This window comes from Triticum aestivum, chromosome 1B (assembly GCF_018294505.1).
Source record: "Triticum aestivum cultivar Chinese Spring chromosome 1B, IWGSC CS RefSeq v2.1, whole genome shotgun sequence".
Lineage (NCBI taxonomy): Eukaryota > Viridiplantae > Streptophyta > Magnoliopsida > Poales > Poaceae > Triticum > Triticum aestivum.
The window spans coordinates 276278112-276289135 of record NC_057795.1 but is presented as its reverse complement, the minus strand read 5'-3'; positions in this window follow the sequence as shown (position 1 = coordinate 276289135).

The following is an 11024-nucleotide window of genomic DNA, read 5'->3' as shown; positions in this document are numbered from 1 at the left end:
CTCGCACACCTACAAAGTCTTCAACATCAATCATCACAAGATTTTTGAAACTGTAGATGTGTGGTTCGATGAAACTAATGGCTCACAAAGAGAGCACCTACCTCATGTGCTAGATGAAATGTCACCTGAGGAATCCAGCAAGTTCAAAGCTACTAATGATATCATCCCTACCGAAGAATCTGCTGAAGAAGTTATTCCGTATCGTGAAGAAAATCACGCTGGTGCTGCTGAAGAAACTGGTCCTGAAGAAACTACTGGGCCTAAGCAAAGTCGTCAACCCGCACATCCTCGTGTTGCAAACGAAGTGCAGATCGATAAAATGATCGATGACATCAACGCACCAGGTCCTCTCACATGCTCAAAAGCTTCACATTTATCTAACTTTTGTGGGCATTTTGCGTTTGTCTCTATCACAGAGCCCACTAAAGTTGATGAAGCATTCATGGAATCTGAGTGGATTCAAGCCATGCAAGATGAATTGCATCAATTCGAGCTCAACAATGTGTGGGAGATTGTCAAGCGACTAGACCCACGCAAGCACACCATCATCGGTACCAAATGGATCTATCGCAACAAATGAGAATGGCCTCGTGGTGAGGAATAAGGCTCGTCTTGTAGCTCAAGGCTACACACAGGTTAAAGGAATTAATTTCGATGAAACTTTTGCACCTGTTGCTAGACTTGAGGATATTCGCATATTGCTTGCTTATGCTAACCATCATAATATCATCTTACATCAAATGGATGTGAAAAGTGCATTCCTCAATGGTAAGCTTGAGGAAGAAGTATATGTTGCTCAACCACCAGGTTTTGAGGATCCAGAATTTCCAGATCACGTCTAGAGACTCAACAAGGCACTCTATGGCCTCAAGCAAGCACCTCGGGCGTGGTATGACACACTGAAGGAATTCCTCATGAATAAAGGCTTAAAACCCGGTTCACTTGTCCCAACTCTTTTCACCAAAAGATATGATGATGAATTATTTGTGTGCCAAATATATGTTGATGATATTATCTTTGGCTGTACTAACCAACGATACAGATACAGTGATGAATTTGCCTATATGATGAGTGAATAATATCAAATATCTATGATGGGAGAATTGAAATTCTTCTTAGGTCTTCAAATTCATCAACAATACAATGGCATATTCATATCTCAGGAGAAATACCTCAAGGATGTGTTGAGGAAATTCGGCATGCAAGATTGCAAAGGCGTCAAAATCCCTATGCCCACTAATGGCCATCTATGCACTGATGAAAATGGTAAAGACTTTGATCAAAAGGTATACCGCTCCATGATTGGCTCTTTATTGTACCTATGTGCATCTAGGCCGGATATTATGCTTAGTTTTTGCATGTGTGCCAGATTTCAAGCTACACCGAAGGAATCACACCATAAGGCTGTGAAGCATATTCTTCGATATCTAGCTCACACACCAACACTTGGATTATGGTATCCCAAGGGCTCTTCCTTTGATCTCATTGGATATTCAGACTCTGACTATGCTGGTGATCGGGTGGACCGAAAGTCAACGTCAGGCACATGTCATTTCCTCGGACGATCCTTGGTATGTTGGTCCTCGAAGAAGCAGAACTGTGTAACACTCTCTACTGCTGAAGCTGAATACATTGCTGCTAGATCTTGCTGTGCTCAATTGCTATGGATGAAGCAAACCCTCAAGGACTATGGCATCAATGTGAAGAATGTGCCACTCTACTGCGACAATGAGAGTGCTATCAAGATTGCACACAACCCAGTTCAGCACTCAAAGACAAAGCACATCCAGATTCATCATCATTTTTTTGTGACCATGTGTTGAAGGGCGACATCTCCATCGACTACGCAAATACTGAAGACCGGTTGGCCGATATATTCACAAAGCCCTTGGATGAGAAGAGATTTAGCAAGTTGCGGTGTGAGCTAAATATCCTAGAATCTTCGAATGTTCTTTGAAAAGTACACACATCCTAACACTTATGCTAACTTGATGACTTAGATGTGCAACACACGAAGTAACGTTTTTCTTCAATCAATGAAGACTAACCCTCTAAATGTGAAGAAATTGATTCTCAAAACCCTATGACAATTGTATGCGGTGTCTGAAATCATAATTCTTATACTGTGGGTTACGCCACCAACCAAAGTTCAAAATCTTCAATTTGAGTTTTTCTTCATTTTTGAAATTCCTCAGTTTTTCAAATTCTTCAAGCATTGTCTTCACTCTCTCCGTCATTGTTCTTCATTGACTATATATATATATATATATATATATATATGATTTTTTATGTCCTCTACAGCATTCACTTATTGCTAATTCTTCAAGTTGACTTCTTCTGCTAAGTGAATGTGATCGGACCCTTCCCCCTCTATGCTAAACTCAACCCAGTCTATTCACAAATTGTTCATGTGCATTCTATTTGGAACTCGTTCAAAATCTTCACCGTGTCCTTGTCACCTGAAGAAATTGCGAACAAAAACTTTAAAATATTCTTATCTGAATTTTTGGCTTTTGCCGCTCAAACCGTTACACATCCCATGATAAAACTTATCTATTCACCCACAATCTTACACGATCTCCACCACATTGTACGTGGGTGACACATGTTGCTAGGATGAGAAGGGTCAGGGGCACGTTCGTCCATTTTCCTTGGGCGAGCGGTTTTTCACTGCGGCTATAAATACCCCTCGCCCTCCTCAGACTGCATTTACCCTGCTCAATCTCACTCCCCTTGCTCGAGCTCTCAAGCCCTAGCGCCGCCACTACATTCATCATCGCCAGTGAGGAAGAGCTTCACTGCCTCGACCTCGTCGCCGTTGTACTCGCGCCGGTCGCGGACATCTTCTCTCCCCCGCCACCGTAGCCATCTTCCTCTGCCAAGTTAGGGCGTGGAAGATCTGGACAGACGAACTTCTCAATCTACACTTCATGTTCATCGTGTTCTTCGTCAAGGGTAATTAAAAGTTACTTTTACTGCCTTTGTTTCTACTGATGATTTTCATCAAATCCTCAAAAGGAGTTTATTCTTCAACTTTCACACTCAAAACACCTAGCACAAATCTTCTGCTCTTGATCTATTTCTCTAAGTGACGTTTTTCTTCATGATTCCTCAATTGTGTGAATCTCACAATCCGCACAACTCTGGAACCTAAGTCAAAGAACGCTTAGTGAAATTCTTCAAGACACATCTGGTCAATTTCCTCAAACTTGTTCCATTTTGCAAAAACTTCTGAGAACGCATATGACCTCTCCAAATTCTTTGCACCTATATTCTGTTCACAGGTACACATGTCATCTGCTGAATCCTAGGTTCTCATCAACTTAACTCATTTGCAGCCTTCCTCAAAGAAAAGCTGCATACTTTCTCAGAGAACTGTATTGTTCAAATTTGTCGGCTGAAGAAAATGGTAGATGGTAGAAGACCTCAGAAAGGAGGAAAGAAATGGGAAGTTAACATAGTGTTTGAGATCCCTGATGACATTTACTCAGGGTACTGCATGCCTGATGAGGCAACTCATGGGAAAGAAACCAAGAGTGAGCGCAATGTGCGCATACAGAGGAATGAACGACGATGGGCACGAGAATGGAGGGAGTACAGATATGTTACTCCTAAATATATGAAGAAATTCGCTCTTCACCCTCCATGCTCAAGACCTCCGTTGGCACCTGGCCAAAGAGCTGATCCAACAAGCCTTAAACATGGTGAGGATTATGCTGATGAAAGGGCCAGGCGGGAAGCTAAGTTGGCCAAGCAGGCCAAAGAAGCAGTGAAGAAATTCAACGAAGATTCTGCTGCTGCCGCTGCTGAGGCCACCACGATCAAGAAATCTATGCCCAAGAAGCCTGCTCGAAAACCAACTTCCTCAGCAATGCCCTCACGACCAAGTTCCTCAGCAATGCCCTCACGAACAAGCTCTTGTGTGCCATCAAGGCAAATTCCTCATGTTGCACCAGTTCCTCGGGCTTCAAAACCCTCAGCTCCTCCGACAAAGTCCTCAGCACCTGTGCATCTCGCCACTTGCCAAAGGACCATAGGCATCTCAACTGCCTCAGGAGCTTCTACAAGTTCTTCAGTTCCTCATCTGTCTTCAAAGAGCCCAACTTTGCTGAAGGCCAAGGCCACTGCAGGACGAGGCACTAGACCTAGTCCTCACAAGAAACAAGTTGCTTTTCAAGTGCCTTCTAATGATGATGAGGCTGATGATGATGAATTAGCTGATATCGTCAAAGATAGACTGCAAAGGGCCGCTGGAGTCAAAGGAAGTGTTGTGCCTCTTCTATTGGATCCGAAGAAGATCCTGGATTTCATTGACCTCTGGCACAAAGATCCAAACACTCCTCTGCCAGGGCTAGACCTCACTCCTGGACAAAGTCACATGTTGACAGCATTCATTGCTGAAGAAAAGTGGAAATTTGATCAAGCCAGAGCTGCCAAGAAAGCCTAGTACAAGAAGCAGCGCTATCTGAAGGATAACGTTATGAGGTTATCACCTGAGCAACTCATTGCTATGCAAACTGAGATAAAGAAGCTCAGTGATGAATTTGACGCCTATAAGGCTGAATGGCCGGGAGTCAAGGTCAGATTCGTCAAAATGGCGAAGAAATTCACTTCCAATGTTGCTGATCCATCGCACATTGAGATTCCCTCGGCTGAAGCATCTGCCCAGCAGACTGAAGAACATGCCAGCACCGCTGATGAAAATCAGGTTGCTGATGAAACTTCTAGCACCAGGGCCAAAGAAATACCAGCCGCTGAAGAAACTGCTAGGGCAACCACTACTGTTGCGCCTGAAGAACAAGCCAGGCCAGCTGAAGCATCTGAAGTTGCACCTGAAGAAATTGCCCAAGATAGGACAACTACATCAGTTGTGCCTGAAGAAATTGATCCAATTTCCTCTGTTCTGCCTGCACCAACACCAAGCCCAGTTCTTCCTTCTGCTCTGGAAGTGAAGAAAACAAAAGCTGCGGAGAGAGCCGCTCTAAAGAAAAGGAAAGCATCTATTTCCTCAGAATCTTATGCACCCAAGAAGACAAAGATTTGACGAGCTCAATTGAGAATCCTATCGATGTTGTTCCTCTCCCAAGCATGCCATCAAAGGAACTCGTTCCTTTTGGTGAAGATTATGGGATTCCTGATGAATCTGCTGAAGATAATCCCTCTGTTGCTTCCATAGAGTAGATGGATGAAGAAATTGAAGTGGATGCTATCACTTCAACTCCCCAGGTATCATCGTCAACGCCTTAGTTCACAGCTGAAGAGGCCGGTGTTGAGGAAATGGAAGAGGATGAGGATGTGGACATTGGGAGCACCACACCTGTGATTAACAATGATTTTTGGGATAGTCAGCACCCCAACTCTCCTCTGTTCACACCACTTCAACAAATTCCTCAGTCCCAGTCTCTACTGAAGTTCAGATGGGTTCTGATGAAATTCATACTACCCCTTCCATTCATGAATAGATTCCAGCCACTAGTGCTGATGACAAAGCTAATGAAGAAAAGGAGGCCCAGGCTGCTACTGAAGCAGAAGCTGAAATTCCTCAGCCTCCGGGTCCAGAGATTGAGATTCCTGAGGTTGTGCTGCAACTGACTAATACTCCTCAGCCCAAGCCGAAGAATCCCTTCTCCAAGAATTCAAAATTCAAGGCTGGTGCCTTCTTCAATAAGCATGTGTTCTTCCTGACTACAATCCTTATGACTCCGCTCGTCTGAGAACAAAGTGTTTCTGGACTGCCAGCCAAGCAAATTTCTATTCTTCAGTGCTCTTTAACAAAGACAAAGTCTTCGACCATGAGCATATTCCTCATGTGGATATGGAATCACTACCGTGCTTCGCACCAGTCCTCAGTGCTATTCATGATGCTGGGTTGCTAAATTTCTTCACTAACATCTGTGATTGGAATGAAGAACTCATTCTTCAGTTCTATGCAACGTTGCACATCACTGGAAATGCTGAAGATGTGAACTCTTGGGTGCTAGACTGGATGACAGAAAATACTCACTTTAAAGCACCAGCCACTAATTTTCTTCATGCCATGCCTGTCACTCCTTCCCCAGAAGGTGCACGTCTCATCTACAATGAAACTGAACTATCAGATCACTTCATGCAAGTTCTGATGAAGCCATTGAAGCCTGGTCAAGCCTAGAGGACAAAGTTCCTTGTGAAGGAATTGCAATATGTGCCTCGAACTATATACCGCATTCTGACCAAGACACTGAGTCCAATCAAAGGCCACGACTTGAATGATGAAGAAGTTGTCGGCAGCATGAAGAATCTGCTATTCAATATAATGCATGGTAATCCAGTGAACTACCATGACTTCTTCATGAGGACTTTGGCAAACGTTGCAATGTCTCCCTTTGAGTTGAAGCCTTACGCTCCCTGGATTATGAGATTCCTCAGATCAAGGTCTTCACTCAACTACAAAGTTGATACACTCAACCATGGTAGTTACTTGCCCCCTATTGAAGTCCTCAAGCGGACATTTTCCTCAGTTGATGAAAAGGGCAAGGCCACTACAATTATTGATGAGGGCAATCGTCCATTGGATGGACAGTTCCACAAAGCTGCCTCATATTCCACCAATGATGACTCTGCTACTCATGACTCTGCCGCCAATGCCTCAAAGCAAAGTCCTCAAGCCACAGCTCCAAGGGTGATGACTGATCGTGAGCTTCTCCTCAGTCTTCATCAGAAGGTGGATCGCTACTGGGTCAAATGTCAGTTTGGTGCTATTCTTCACAACATGACTGCCACATACAATTCAGTGAAGAAGAACCACTACTACCTTAATGAAGTTTCTGATCACACCTGGGCTGTTCTGACTCATCTCTATGGTGATGAAGATCTCAAGCAGACGGGCTTCAAGCAGGACTTCAGCTGGTTTAAGCCTCCGGCGAAGAAATTCAAGAAGGTTGAAGTTCCTCCTTTGGTGCCCAGCTCATATTCCTCATCCTGCGAGACTGATGAAAATGAAGACTTGGACGACACTGCAGCAGGCCCTACTCCAACAACCGACCCCAACAACGTTGGCGCTCCTCCATCAACTTCGTGATGAAATTCTTTAGGGGTGTTAGTCCTCACTTTTCGTCCCTTTTGGTCATTTGATGACAAAGGGGGACCAATTTGAGTTAGTCTTCAAGCGGGTCTATATATATGGGCATTTTTTTGTTAAGTTGTAACTCTCGCTCTTCTGAAATGTTTGTTGATTGAGTTTTAAACTTAAGTCCGGTGGTGACCTGATACTTTTGTCTTGTTTTCTGCATGCTATTTCCTCATATATAATATGCACGTATGCTGAATTATATCAGTCACCACATTTCATCATGCATTTCAAATTCTTCATTCGATATGTTAAATGCGTGTATGAATTACAAGATATAGGGTGAGATATCCATGATTCTACTCTTCAAATGTGCATTGCTTGAAAAGCAAATTCCTCACTATGCACATCTTCAAGGGGAGTTCTTCTATATCTTGCAATCAAATTCCTCAATATTAAGCACTTTCAATTCATATGTTTATCCCCACTGAAAACTTAACCTATATTGTTATCAATCACCAAAAAGGGGGAGATTGTTTGTGCATCTAGTGCCAGTTAGTGATTTTGGTGTATTGAAGACTTATAGGTTAAGGGACTAATATGTTTGTGAGTGTACACAGGTTCTATAAGTCGATGAGGAGTTTGATATTTATAGTGAAAGTCAACCCCTAAAAATGAATGTCTTCGGCTGAAGACTTTGGTTCTCCTGAAGACTTTGAAAGTGAAGAAATTGGTGTGATCGTGAAGACTTGGATATTCATGCGAGGACTATGAAGTGTGAAGACTTCTGTTTTCGTAGTTTCATTTTCTTCTTCTTGAGTCATAGGAAACACCGTACTGTTAAAGGGGGTCGAGGTAATACTAAGGAAACTGATTTCCAAGTGATGCTCATCTAAAAATCCTACACCTACCCAATCCTTCGAGTGAAGCCATTGGAAATCTCATATCAGTTCAGTAAATTTCTTCAGTGACAGAGACGAAGATCTTCTGGTCTCTGAGGAATTTGTTCTGACTGAGGAGTTAGGAATTCGCCAGTGCGAATTGCCTACACAGTGAGGAACATGATAGCCCTGAGGAATTCGAACCTCAAATCCGACCGTTGCTGTGCCACGCGCCAGCTGTCCAAAATACCCTACCACCTAACGGTCATATCATTGAAGCGCATTTATGTCTTATCATGTCGGGCTGTCCCTAGGCTATAAATAGCCGCCCCCTACAACCACTAGCTGGTTGGCTGCTCCAAGAGAAACTAACACTTGTCATTTGAGAGCATCCCATCCTCCGAGGACTTTGAGCGAAAATCATCAAGTGAGGAAAACCCAAATCCCAAACCCAAACCTACAAACCCAAAGTGATTGAGCATCACTGAAGAGATTGTTCCTGTGTGGAACCGACGCTTGTTACCTTTGAGGACGGTGTATCCTCTAGACGGTTAGGCGTCATGGTATGAGCATCCAAGAGGAATTGTGGATCGCCGAGTGACCTAGTCTGTGAAGGTTTGGAAGTCACCTGTGAAGACTTACCACTACTGTTGGGCGAGGTCTGTGTGATCTTAGCTCAAGGAGAATACGGTGAGGACTGTGTGTCCGGGACTGTGTGTCCTCGAGTTTAAATACTCAGCCGCTCCAACCAGACGTACAACTATCACAGCTGTTGGAACTGGTCTACCAAATCATTATCTTCACCAAGCCTACTGGTTCTATTTCCTCAACCCTTTCATTTCCTTAGTTATGTGTTGATGAACCTGATCATTACTGTTTGAAGACTTTGACGAATCTCTAATTCCTCAATCCTATTTCTTCAGTCAATTTGTCTTTGTCCTGCTTATCATGTGTTTACGCTTTCTATACTCTGTGTTAGTCATTCATTTCATCATGATGACTATGTTGTTGCTCTGTTATGCTTATACCTGAGTACTTATTCTGCTGCAAGTAGTTCTTCGGTTAGGAATTTCCTCGCCCTGAAATTCCTCAGTGAAGAATTCATAAAAATCGGCTATTTACGCCCCCTCTAGCCGACGTAACGCACTTTCAATAGCCCTGAGGAATTTGATACTCAAATATACGACCGTTGTTGTGTTAAGCGCTAGCTGTCCCAAAATATCTACCCACGTAACGGTCATATCATTGAAGGGCATTTATGTCTTATCATGTCAGGCTGCTCCCTAGGCTATAAATAGCCGCCCCCTACAACCACTAGTTGGTTGGCTGCTCCGAGAGAAACTAACTGAGGGTATCCGGACAGCCGGACTGTATACATCGTACAGACTATTGAAGCGTGAAGATAAAAGACTCAAGACTTCGGCCCATGTCCGAATGGGACTCTCCTTTGCGTGGAAGGCAAGCTTGGCGATCCGGATATTGTGTTTCCTTCCTTGTAACCGACTCCATGTAAACCCTAGCCCTCTCTGGTGTCTATATAAACCGGAGAGGTTGGACCTTAGAAGGCAGATCACAATTACAATCATACCATCATAGGCTAGCTCCTAGGGTTTAGCCTCTACGATCTCGTGGTAGATCTACTCTTGTACTACTCATATCTTCAATACTAATCAAGCAGGAAGTAGGGTTTTACCTCCATCGAGAGGGCCCGGACCTGGGTAAACATTGTGTCCCTCGCTTGCTGTTACCATCAGCCTAAGACGCACAGATCGGGACCCCCTACCCGAGATCTGCCGGTTTTGACACTGACATTGGTGCTTTCATTGAGAGTTCCTCTATGTCGTTGTTGTAGGGCTTGATGGCGCCTTCAATCGTCAACAACACGGTCCAGGGGGAGACTTTTCTCCCCGGACAGATCTTCGTGTTCGGTGGCTTCGCACTGCGGGCCAATTCGCTTGGCCATCTGGAGCAGATCGATAGCTACTTCCCAGGCCACCAGGTCAGGTTCGGAAACTTGAACTACATAGCGGATATTCATAGAGACTTGATCTTCGACGGATTTAGGCCTGCGCCAGGAGCACCGAACAGTCACGATGAGCACGGCTTAGACCTGTTGTTGGACGAAACTCGGGATATCACCCCTGCAGTGGCCCCGGACCTAAATCCGGAGCAGGCTGCGTCGCCTGAGGACGGAGGGATGGGCCCCGCCCCGCAGGCCGCACACTCATCGGCGGTGGAGCCGAACACAGGTCCCGCCTCTGTGGAAACCTGTGACTCCGGACCCCCGGACTCATATCCGGTTGTTGGTTCCGGTCCGCACACCCTCGAGCCAGCCGAGCCAGGTTCGGCTCCGGTAATGGGGTTTACAGCTGCGGACATCTTCCAGCAATCGCCCTTTCGCGATATGCTGAACTCATTAAAGTCTCTCTCTTTGTCAGGAAGCTATGGTCCGAACTATGTCCGGCTTGAGTGGGAAGCAGGCGACGAAGGAATTCGCTGCCCACCCACCAACCACTTCATTGCCACGGTCGATAATTTAACCGACGTGCTTGATTTCGACTCTGAAGACATCGACGATATGGACAACGATGCAGGAGAATTACAGGAGCCACCGCTCACAGGGCGGTGGACGGCCACCTCCTCATACGATATATACATGGTGGACACTCCGAAGGAAACCAATGGCGACGAGGCAACAGAGGATAACCCCTCAAGGAGAAAAGCAAAGCATGGGCGTCTTCGGCGCCGCTCCAAGCCCCGCCACGTCAACACCGGCCCCGGAGATGAGAGCAATCCGGATGGTGCCGAAGAGGAATACAGCCCCGATCGGCCTACCTTCAAGCAGGCCGGACCAGCCACGGTGGGATACTTGGAGAGGGACAACTATACACCCCCCTCCGAAGACGAGGTAAGCCTCAGCAATGACGAATTCGGCGTGCCTGAAGATCTAGTGGAACAAGTTCACTTCAAGCGCCGGCTCATGGCCACGGCAAGGAGCCTGCAAAGGAAGCAAGAGCAGCTTAAAGCTGACCAAGATTTGCTAGTGGATAGGTGGACCAAGATCCTGGCCACCAAAAAGTAAGGACTCGACCGCCCTA